The sequence below is a fragment of the Cibotium barometz genome, chromosome 41, assembly GCF_041138505.1.
Source record: "Cibotium barometz isolate CiBa-2024 chromosome 41, ASM4113850v1, whole genome shotgun sequence".
NCBI classification, from domain to species: Eukaryota; Viridiplantae; Streptophyta; class Polypodiopsida; order Cyatheales; family Cibotiaceae; genus Cibotium; species Cibotium barometz.
Genome location: NC_141086.1, coordinates 18541243 through 18553280, shown reverse-complemented (window position 1 = coordinate 18553280; position 12038 = coordinate 18541243). Strand labels below are relative to the sequence as shown.

Here is a 12038-nt window from a genome sequence, read left to right as displayed (position 1 = left end):
GTCAGCTCATCATAAGTTCCCTCATCACTACCATATGCTAACTTACATATTGAATTACCAAGGAGACAAATCAACTAGCCATAATAGAAGTGGTGGCAAGCCCAAACCTAGTTGTTTTTCTTACCTTTGGGTGTTTTCACATTAGTGTTTTTCACATTAGTGTTTTCACACTAGGACTAGTATGAGACAACTTGTGGTGTGGTTGTCAATGTAAGGGAGGGGTCCATATCTAGTGTTTTCACATTAGGACTATATGAGATAGCTTGTGATGTGGTTCAATGTATGGGAGAGACCCATATAGTCCTAGTGTTTTCACACTAGGACTATATGAGACAACTTATGGTGTGGTTCAATGTATGGGAGGGACCCATATATCTAAGGTTTCTCAAATGTTATTCATCTTTCAACATTGAAGAACATGTTAACAAAAAGGGGCTAATGTTTCAATACAATAAGAGTTTGTCATACTAAACCTCCACAAGCCTTGAGATAAGCTAAAGCCAAATGGACAGCATGAAAAACTTGAAATACATATGTCCTAGGGTTACTTTGAATTCTAAGGCCTGGTTTTGGTTGTTTATATTTCTATTGAAAAAACTTAGGGGTTCACTTAAAAATAGGTAAGTATATATTTATGTGTTCAATATAATAATTTTTCTAATTTATAATTTTGTGGCAAATTTACAAACATATACTTAAATCGAGGGTTTTCAAGATGGATTTTCGGGGGGGGGGGGGGGGGGAAGAAATTATAATTTTGTATAGAAAAAGGGGTCATTTTAAATACTTAAAATTCATTGGTAAGGGATGTTCAAAATATCCCTTGAATGTGTAGGTTTTCTATAGAGTGAAGCCATGAGAGAAATAAGTCACAAATATGGTTTCTGTCATGCCTTTTTTAAAGTTGGCTCCAACTTCATACACTTACTTTAGATGGATAAGTGATTCAAGGCGCCTAAAATGTGAACCCGATGATGTAGATAAAATGGTTTTGTCAAGAGCATGTAGGGAGTTACTCAATTCCAACAAGCTCTAGAGGTTTTACATCATGCTTTGCTACTACTTTTGATTTGGTATCACCTTTAATAAAAAAAAAGACAAAAGGAAAAAAGATGAGTAAATTAGCATCAGTATTAGCACGAACAAGAATTGGAAGTCCAACAAGAAGATTCGATGTAGATTCTATAAACGGCTTGGACACAAAGAATTAGACTGTTTTAAGAAGAAAGAGGAGGAACCAAAACAACATCGTGCCAATCTCCTTGAAGACGTTGTTCCAGACTCTTTTGAAGAATATGGTGCTTTTAAGAAGAAATTTATGCTGTAACAATTCAAGTCAAAGGCCTCACTATAGGCGAGGTCAAGGATTATTGGGCTTTCTAAGCCCATTTTTCCCTTTTTTGAGTTAAAAGGGTTCTTTGCCTAGGTTGGTCCCCCAAAATCTACGTATTTTGGTAATTTAAAAAATTTTGAAATAAAGAGCTTTATTCAAAGATCTTTAGTAATACTTTACCCTATGTGAACCTCTACATGTCAAAAGTTTCAACAAATGGTCAACATATTGCTTCACCTAAGCTTGTGAGCTTACAACACTCAAACCTTAGATAACCAATGTTTTACTGTACATAACCAAGCCTATGCCTATATCCATAATAATGGCCAGAAACCCGCAACATATACCTACATCCATTGAAACAAGAAATATAAAACTTTTTAATAATGGGACTGTAGGTGTTAACAAGAAATATAAAACTTTTTAATTAAATGAATGATAATCTATCCTCAGAAACCCGCAACATATACCTACATCCATCGAAACAAGAAATATAAAACTTTTTAATAATGGGACTGTAGGTGTTAGCAGCACATGGTAGCTCTATTATCCTTGTCCATGGGAATTGTAGGTGTTAACAAAACATGGCAGTTCTATTATCCATGTCATGGATAATGGGGAAAGAGGAGGAGGAGAGAGAAAGAACCATTGGCCAAACTTGATGGTTGAGGGTATAAGTGGGGGTAACTTCAGTGTTAGCCATGGCCATGGGGACCTTGGTCTAAGAAAGAGAGCAAGCACTTGTGCATAGAACTATGTAGAGAGTGTCCATTCTAGCCCTTATATAGACAAGGTGGCATAGCCTTGGGTTTTCAAGCTTGATCTCCAAGAAATCTAGTAATAACACCTCTAGAGAGACCATCGTTAGGATCTATGGTGAAGGTGGGGTTGTATTTAGAAGTAAGATCTCCTAGAGATCTTGAATTTACATTCATGGAGGCCATCATAGGTTTCATGGATGAAGGTGGATTATGCATAGAGATATTCTATGCAAATGTGGAGCCCATTCTTGATACCCCACATTTTAGGAGAATTAAATGCTATAGCAACGGAGGTCATCGGCTCATTTGTAGGTACCAAAGAGTAAGGTTAATTGATAGGTTGAATTTAATTGAAAGGTTAAATCGAAGGTGTAAGCCCATCGTTGAATTAAATGCTTAAAGTCTCATGTGTAAGAACTGATGGGGTTAAGCTCAATTGACATTTAAATTTAATAATAAAAAAGTGTGTGCATGTTTATGTGCTTGTGTGTGTGTGTGTGTGTGTGCAAGCATGCATGAGCACTTTGTTTTTTAATATACAACAAAATTTCTTTGAATTATCCTTGCAAGAGATGTGGTTTTACTTTTTCAACATCGTTATTTGAAAAAAAAACATTTATGCCATCAAGGAAAAAACATACTTTACTAGTGCAATTCATGATTACAAGAGCTTTCATACAAAAGAATTTTTTTTGAAGGACTATAATGTCAAATCAATTTTTTGATTTACACGTAATTTTCAACTGTCTTTTTGAAAAATAAATAAACTTAATAAACTTAAATAAACTTAAATATTAATGTTTTTTCATGAATACATTTAGGATGGGAGGATTTGACATTTGTAAAGACAAGTAAAATATTTGAAAATGATAGAAAACTCAAAAAGTATAAATTATCTTTCATAAGGTTCTTAAAAACTTTTTAAATTTTAACTTTGATGAAATAGTCTTTACACATCCATATGTTGAAACGTTGACACACATTAGATTGAAATCGCTCTCTCTCTCTCTCTCTCTCTCTCTCTCTCTCTCTCTCTCTCTCGTGTGCCCAAATATCCCTTTTCCTCTCTCTTGTAGTGAAATTAAGGAAGAGGTAAATTTGAGAGCACTACTACTCTCTCTCCCACAACACACTCCCATTTTTCCATGCATGCATGCCACATAGCCTTTTTTTAAATGAGGAGGAGATGAAGTTGGGAGTGTGTTGTGAGAGAGAGAGAGAGAGAGAGAGAGAGAGAGAGAGAGAGAGAGAGAGAGAGAGAGAGAGAGAGAGAGAGAGAGAGAGAGAGAGAGAGAGAGATTGCTATCCATTCTGTATAAGTATAATTTGTGTGTGTGTGTCCACAATGTGCGTACATTCATGAGAGAAAATATCATATCTATACGTGCATATTGTTACAATATTGATTAGATTCATTCCATTGCATTATCAAAATTAACCCTTGGTAGTAGTATAGTGGTGGTACTTTCTTTGTAGACTACATAAGACATTATATAAGTGCCTGGTGAGTAACAAAGATTATGTTTGTGATGTGATGCCTTTCAAATCCGATACTTTAGTTTATCACACAACTTGACTCTCTTTAGTGCAGGTACTACATATCATGAAGTAGCTCATCCCGTAATGAAGCAAACCGATAGATGGGGATTAAGGAACTCTCTTGAAAATATTGATTCAATCCTTAAAGGTCTTGGATTTTCTAGTACCGTGACTTATTTGCCAAATCCAATATCAATTTCTTTGTAATTCTTTTTTGATTGAACACAATTTTGAATGATACGTGAGCAGTTTTTGTGGCACATTGGTCCTCATGATTTATTAAGTATAAAAAGTATTAGAAAGGGCTATAAGGATATTGAGAGCCCATAATTAAATACCATTATCTAGCTAAGGTAACATGGAGCTAAAAGATAACAATTTTCACATTTGCAAATACATACATTCCTTTTTCAAAAGGCTGTTATGGTTTGCCTCAATACATCTCTATCATGTAGATTAACTTTTTTGTCCATGTAGAAGTGATACTGAACATTAAATTTAGAAGATAACTCAAAGGGTAAACACTTTCTTTTAAAAAATAATAAGAGTTTTAAACTTAAACTAACATAATTTATGCCCTCTTCTTCACCATTCCTAGAGTTTGTGTTTTTGTGTACAAGAATAGGACCTATTTAAAAGCAAGAAGATAAAAAATCATAAAACTCCCTAGATTATTAGGAATGATTTCTAAATAGTAAACAATCTACGAGGGATACAAATATATGATACTTCAAGTGATATAGCTAAGAAAGAGCTCCAAGCTAGCTACCAAGGCAATTATCCAATGGAAATGTTGAATCACCCAACTAGAGAACTTAGAAACTGGAATGGAAAGCCATGGTTTAGAAGATGAACCCAACATAGAGGTAGAGAACTCATCAGAAAGTGAAATGGAAAGCCATGGCTTAGAAGATGAATGCAATGATAATGACTTCCCATTTAAGGAGACTAAGTGTTAACATGATTTTGAAAGGAAATTTTTTAAAATAAACTCATGAATTGGGAAGTGTGACCATTAAGCAATGAGCAAAAGCAAGATACCCATCCAGTTGTGGATGAATCATCAAATTGAAGATGGTATTGCATGGCTTGATAGTTTGTTAGAAGACGAGGATGATTATAAGGTGCCAAGGTGGTTATTAAGGATCTAGAAAAGGAAGAAGACCAAGGTGGTAATTAAGGTGCCAAGGTGGTAATTAAGGATCTAAAAAATGAAGAATAACAAGTGGACTTAAGAAAAATAACAAGAATCATGATCATCTCTGAGGGTGAGGAAGGACATGATGTGGGGACTAAGGAAATCATAATACCTTTAGAATAAGAACTCATGGATTACATCACATACACAACAAGTGAAAATGTCACAAAATGTGTGTTGGAAGGATTGTATAATTGTGTGCCTAATGGAAATGTGTGCTAGGAAGGTTTGTACGATTTTGTGCCTAATGGAAATGTGTACTAGGAAGGCTTGTATGATTATGTGCCGAATGGAAATGTGTGCTATGAAGAGTAGGTGCCACAAAGTCAACTTTTGCAAGACATTAAAGCAAAACAACTCTAATGAGGTCTACTAACTTCACTCAAAAGGAATTGTTAGCTTGGGATAAAAGAACAAATTGATGGTGGCTATATTGCCAAATTGTGACATGAAAATGAAGGCACATAGAGAATACAATATGCCAATTGATTAGGATGCAACACAAATGATTGATTGGCCAACAAGTATAGCAAGAGGTTACAACGTCGAAGAAACTAGAATGCCAAAAAAGAAGTTGTTTGGAAAGGATGAATGCCAACAACAAAAGTTTGAGGACAAAACTAATGGGAGTTGCTAGCTGTTGTTTTTCTCATTGTGATACGTGTGTGTTTAGCCCTTGGTGATGGCAAGTTTGCCCACCAATTTGTGGTGATGGAAGCACATTGGTATGAGCGTTGATGAAATGCAGGGGATGCATATGTGGTCACATTGATGGACATTCATGTGGGAAGCAAGTGCCACTCATCTTGGTCAAAGATCAAGGTCACGTGGCCTAAGGGTATGTTCCAAGCAAGAGATGAAGCCTTTGTGTCACCTAGTCAAGGTGCCAAAGTGGAACTATCCCTTCATACGTTGTATGGAAGAAAGTTTACATGGAATGGGGTGTGCCATGTGTGAGGCTCCAAACCATAGACAGAGGGTTATCCCAATATTATTAACCATCTTTTTGCATCAATATTTGACCATGTAGTATAATGAATGTATGTGCTAAGATTTCAACCAAAGGTGATTCGATGCTTGGGGGACGAGCTATCCCTTATGGATGTTAGATGCTAGGGGGACAAGATATCCCTTATGGATGTTAGATGTTAGGCCATAATTTTGTCCCTAAAATTGAGCATAAGAGACATGATTTAAGGCGGAAAGCATATATGAATGTCATTTGAGTTAGCAAATAATTGTCCTACTTGTGGTTTTGTTCCTCTTTATCCTGCCCTATGACTTGCTACTCATGATTCCCATGGCTTTGGAGTCACCATCAAAGGTGGATGTGGGTCCTAGACAGACGAATATTTTTTTCATACAAAGACTTGAAGAGCATGGAGTCCTTGTGCACAGGAACTTCCTAAGTGATGCCCTAACATACAAAAATCCTTAAAGTTGCATGGGTCTATTACACTCTCCCCAAGTCCCATGGTGGGTTGGGTATCCTAAATATAATGGAACTAGCTAACAGGCTAAGTGTGGCAAGTGGATGATTTCTCTCTCCTTCATCTAATTGGGCCACACTTCTGCACAGAAACCAAAACAAACATAGATTGAAGCAATTCTAAAGATGGCATGACCCCGTGGCCCTGCTCTCTTCTTTAGTCCCATCTAGATTGTCCCATTTGGAAGCCCACTGGTCAAAGGTATATGGAACTCATGGAATAAGAGAAAAGGGGAACTCTCCCTCTCCCTCTAACTTCGGCAGCACAAAGTCAACATCATGAAAGAGGACTCGGTCTAGTTCTCTGTCATTCTCGGGGATTTCATTGGAGAAGGAGAATTGAAGCAGGTCCACAACATGTAAAAAAGGCATCAAATTGGTTTGACATGCACGACAAAAGAATCGGAGGGCATGGAAATCATCAAGGGAATTGCAAGAAACATTTAGGCTTTCACAAAGGGCTTACAAGGGCTTACAAAGGGACACTTAATTCATACTGGACAAGCTGAGCCATTGGGGTTCGGATCTCCCCCACTCCTTGAACTCAAAGGACACTTGATTCACAAAGCTTTTACCTGGGGTAGACCTCCAAGTCTTCTCTCCCAATCCCCCCCCAGGTCCTCCCTCCATCATCTTAGAGGAACTTCATATTCACTCACTTGTGGGTCGCCGCTTATCCAACCCAAAACTCTTTCCTCCTATGATCAATCATGTACAAAACTGTATGGACCAACTCCAGAGCTCTTCAAATAGGAATGGAGATTGAATGTGTATGTGTAAACAATGTGGCAAGACTGAGGAATCCCTTGCCCACACCTCTTCATGGTGGGCTCAAGGAAGCCATTTCCTTTATTCAAGCATGCATCTCCTCTCTCTTTATGGGCCCTCTCACCTAGCAAAACACATTCTTCTGGGAGTAGCACCCAAATGCCATACCAAACTATGGAATGTCATTAGAGTAGAATTTTTGTGGTCTGCATGGATTGCTAGAAATCAGAAAGTGTTTAATAATGTGCAAAATAATGTTTTACCCATCCTGAGAGCAAGCATGTATGTGCAGATGAAATTGGTGGACACCATATCCAAGATGTGGGACGTTCACTCCAAGATGAACAAGATGGAGGAAGCTCCGTAGACCTTACGTGTGAAAAGGCAGTGCAAGCATCAAAGAAGAAACAAGAAATTAGCAGGAAAGCAGTCGAGCTTGCAGAAATACTTGAGGAAGTGTAAAAGTTTTCACGATTCATCCTGGTTCTCACCGCCGTAGTTAAAGCTCTAGTTAATCAGTGAAGGATGACCTCTTGGAGGAGGCACGTTCGTTAACAGACCCATGAGTATTAAGAGCCACGACCCACCCAAGGCTTATGGGGGGTAAGGCTGCAAAAATTGTGGAGGGGAGGGAAGACGTCCCACCATGTCTAGTGGGGTGAAGGAATTCAAGAAGGAACTCAACGTGAACTTCGCTGTGATTTGTTTTTTTCTCTAGAAAATGATTTGGTTGGCCGAGTTGAACGAAACCCCCGCAACCCTACTGAACTATTGAAAGTCGTAGGTATTTGTAGGGGCTCGCTATTTTTCAGCTGAAAGGTATAGCTAACTATATTTGTAACATTTTATTGCCCAACCCTTGCGTGGGAAGCAGCTCTAAGCTAGGAGTCAGACTTCTCCAACCAGAAGTTCTTTTTGTTAAAATTTTTTTTGCCCTTGTAATTAAATTAAATGTGCTTTTTTTTTGGGACAAAGCTGGAAATTATATTAAAGTATAAAAGGAAAAAAATATTAAAATTGCCCTTGTAATTAAATGAAATGTGCTTTTTCGTTCTTGTTTTATAAAAAATTTATGGAGGTTCTTTTATTTGGATTTTGGTTAACAGGAAATTTCCGTGAGCTTATAGGCTAGGACTGACAAAGCTAGTTGTGGAAGTGGATGTGGGCGGGGGGGCAATGAATGGTGGGCGGGCGCCAAGTCTGGGAGGACCCACGTAGGCAAACGAGCCTGTAAACAATGTAGGCGGTTGTAGAGGATTGATTATCGTTGTCTCCCTCTCTGGGCACACACGCCTTGTTTTCTGCTGCCTGGATTAAAGTCTTTACCCTCTCTTTGTGATTAACTACCGCTGTCTCTGCCGAGCTCTCTTTCTCACTGCACTGCAGCAATCAATTCTCTGCCTTTTCTTCTTGCCATTGAACCCTGCTCTGAGCTCTCTCTACTCTACTTATGGAGGTGCTCTCTCTCTCTCTCTCTCTCTCTCTCTAACTGTTACATTTAGTCGCTAAAACACACACAATCTCTCTCTCTCTCTCTCTCTCTCTGTCTCTGTCTCTGTCTCTCTCTCTCTGTCTCCAGTCTCCTCTCTCCCTCACACACTTCCCAAGATCTCCCTTCACTCGCCTCTAATCATTGTGTCTTCTTCATTAGCATTCAGAGCTTCTCGCTCATCAACTCTTAATATTCCCTCTAGACTCTCTCATCACCCACCATGCTCCCCAAAACACCCCCCTTTCCTTTGCTTTTAGCCTCACTTTCATGCCTTTTCCTTTCTGCTCTTTAGAGCAGTTTCAATGACCTAAAGGCCACAATAAGCATCTTGCCTGCTAGATTCCATGGACCTGGGGTCACTGAGTCACTCCCCCACCCTTCACCTGTCTCCTCACTTTCTGGTCTGTGGAACCCAGGCTTGCTGCTGCCAATATTTAGTGTAGTCCTAGCTGCTGATCCTCTCATGTGAGCTCTTCCCGCCCAAAACTTGAACAGGGGTTAAAAGCTCATGAACCCAGTTCACCGTCTCTTCTTCTTCTTCTTCTTCACCTTCATCCATGCTTATATATACACTGTCCTCCAATTTGGGTACAGATCGTAGAGGAAACCATCTGCTCTGCTTATATTGTGAGCTATTACACACTACTAGCTCTTACAATGGGCAAATTCCCATCTCTTGAAAACTAGTTGGGTAGTACAAGAGAGGCATTTTTACAAAAAGAGCACTTAAGGGGCACTAACCCATCTCTTAGCCCCTACCTGGGTCAGATAAGAGAGGCAATTATCTCCTAAACTCTTGTTAGAGGGCATTTTGCCACTAACCTACCTCTGGGAACTTAGTTGGATACACTTATACAGCCAATTCTATGTTAAACTCCTGTAGTCAGCAGTAACCCATCTCTGCTTTACACTAGCTAGGTAAGCCAGTAGAGGCAATTGCATGCTTAGCTTATGTAGTGTGAGGGAATTACATGGTGAGTTCATGTAGTAACCCATCTTCTAGGGATAAATTAGTAGGGGGAATTCCATGATTAGCTCCTCTACTGTGTAGTAAAACCCATCTTCTGTACACTCCTTGGGGTAAAAGATAACAGAGGGATTTTACAGCAAGCTCATGTAGTGGGCACTAGCCCATCTTTTGTTTACAAGGACATAATGGAGCTAGATCAGGGCCATGAAGAAGACGCAGTCCCAGCCCAAATCCCACTGCCCATCGGCACCGGTTTTACGCAGATGCATGAGGCCTCTACAACAAGGATGCTAGGAGGCAATGGTAATGGGCTCAGTCCTGGAACAAGCAATGGTATGCCTTCTGCAGCAGACAATGAAGCCAGACTAGGTTTAGAGATGAAGTTTCCTAACCTGGATCTGGTAAAGGTTAAGAAGCCTGTTAAGTACAGGGAATGCTTGAAGAACCATGCAGCAAGCCTAGGAGGGCATGCACTAGATGGATGTGGAGAGTTCATGCCAAGTGGTGAAGAAGGAACCTTGGAAGCTCTCAGATGTGCAGCATGTGATTGTCATAGAAATTTTCACAGGAGGGAGGCGGAGGGTGAGAGGGATAAGTCCAAGAGGCTTGGCCCACTGTTACCTGCCCCGCCTCTCGCTTCACCGCCAGTCACTCTGATGTCTATGCCGCCCCCATCACAGATGATAATGGCATTGGGTGGAGGGAGGCCAGACTTTGATGATCAGGATAGGAATGGGGGTCTCCTGTCACCACATGCATCATTACACTCTGGTGGGCTATTAAGGAAGAGGTTCAGGACCAAGTTCACTGCAGATCAGAAAGAGAAGATGTGGGAATTTGCCGAGAAGCTAGGGTGGAGGATCCAGAAGCATGATGAGCAAGCTGTGTTGCAATTCTGTGCAGAGATTGGTGTGAAGAGACATGTTCTCAAGGTGTGGATGCACAATAACAAGCATACACTGGGCAAGAAGGCCGCGGTATGAACCCACCCCACCCCCACTCCCTAGAAACCTCTTCTTTTCTGCCCATGAGAGGGCATCATCATCTCTTCAACATAGATTTTTCCCTTTTTGGACAATGTCAATCAGTTGGAGACTTCTCCAACAGAATTGGTACCATGTTTTTGCTTGTTGTAAAGCTCAAATTGTAGTGCAATATGCCCTTTGATGTTTCTGTATATGAAGAGACAATTGAGTGGCAAGGGACCATACAACATAGCTGCCATCTCTCAAGATCCTAGCTAGCTGGGCACTTTGTTCCAAAACCCTAGCTAGACTTGCTCCATGATGTGTGTGTGGTGGGGTGTGTGTGTGTCTACTGTTGTTTGAAATAGACAAGAAAACTACATTGAGATGTAACATAAAGTGTTGGCATCCACTTACTTGGCCGGTTAATGGTGGTTGACCTAAAAAAGGCTTGCTGGCTTCGTTCTAATCAGGTCAATCAAATCATTTGAGCCTACACCTCTGTGCAGCTCCTTTCTATGTGTGTTACTTAACACTAAAACAAAGTTGTAATCTGAGCTTTTAATCTTAATTTGCAGATGTGCAGTTGTCTTTGCAGGGATGGATGTTAACAATATCTAGGGGCTGCAGATATAAGTACATACAAAGGCTGCACACGGTTAATTTGCTTAAGATGATATGATTATACTAACGAATCACAATTATGAATGAATTTAGCGATAATATCAAGGGTTTGATATGGGTACTACAAGGTCTTCATGCTTCGTCCGCGGCGCGAGCAGCAACAGTGAATCATGCAGGTGCAGGTGCAGAAGCAGGAGCTACTCCAGAAGCCATACTTAGTAACTAAGAGATATTAATGTTTGCTAATTGTAATTACTTAATAATTATGTGAAGCAAGAGGTATTCGTACCAGTCTGGAGCTCAAGTGCTTTGTCAGGTTGGCAGGAATCCGTTTACCGTTACGTGTGCAGGTACACACATGTAAGCTGTTTCTTGCAGCCTCATTCTTGTCTCGTGTTTCCATGATTCCTCTTGGTTTGTAAGAATGTCCAATGCATGATACATGCATGTACATGAATGTCCATGCATCGAATATCGCTCGCCCGTGCATGCATGCATACGTACATGTATGCACCCATGCATACGTACATGCACATCATAATGCCTTTTCTATGAACGTCTAACATGGAGATCTTCCAGGTTAGCACTACTTTTGCTTAAACTAAGCTTTGATTCTCTATAAGGAGTGATTCTAAAAATAACTTAATGCGAACGAGAATTGGATAATAATATTGAATAACTATTTACAGACCAAATTACAAACTGATGAAGCGTGCCCACCCGCTTGCTTTGGGAAGGAGCTTTGATGGTGATCTAGGTAAACTCTAAGACTAAGAATGTCATGCACTAGCAAAGGGCGAACCACAATAAAGATAGATCTATACTTGATGATCTCAATATATGACAAAGAGGCTACCATTAAAAGAGTCACCCATGGTTGGTCATATTGTAGGTCGCTA

The 12038-nt window shown here is 39.8% G+C and overlaps 1 pseudogene across 1 annotated transcript; it reads left to right on the top strand.

The window, feature by feature from the left end:
- The first annotated feature begins 8435 nt into the window (after nt 1-8435).
- On the top strand, nt 8436-11095 carry LOC147614738 (zinc-finger homeodomain protein 2 pseudogene; annotated as a pseudogene). The gene has a single exon (XR_015262962.1). The product of XR_015262962.1 is annotated as a zinc-finger homeodomain protein 2 pseudogene (transcript).
- The last annotated feature ends 943 nt before the right edge of the window (nt 11096-12038 follow it).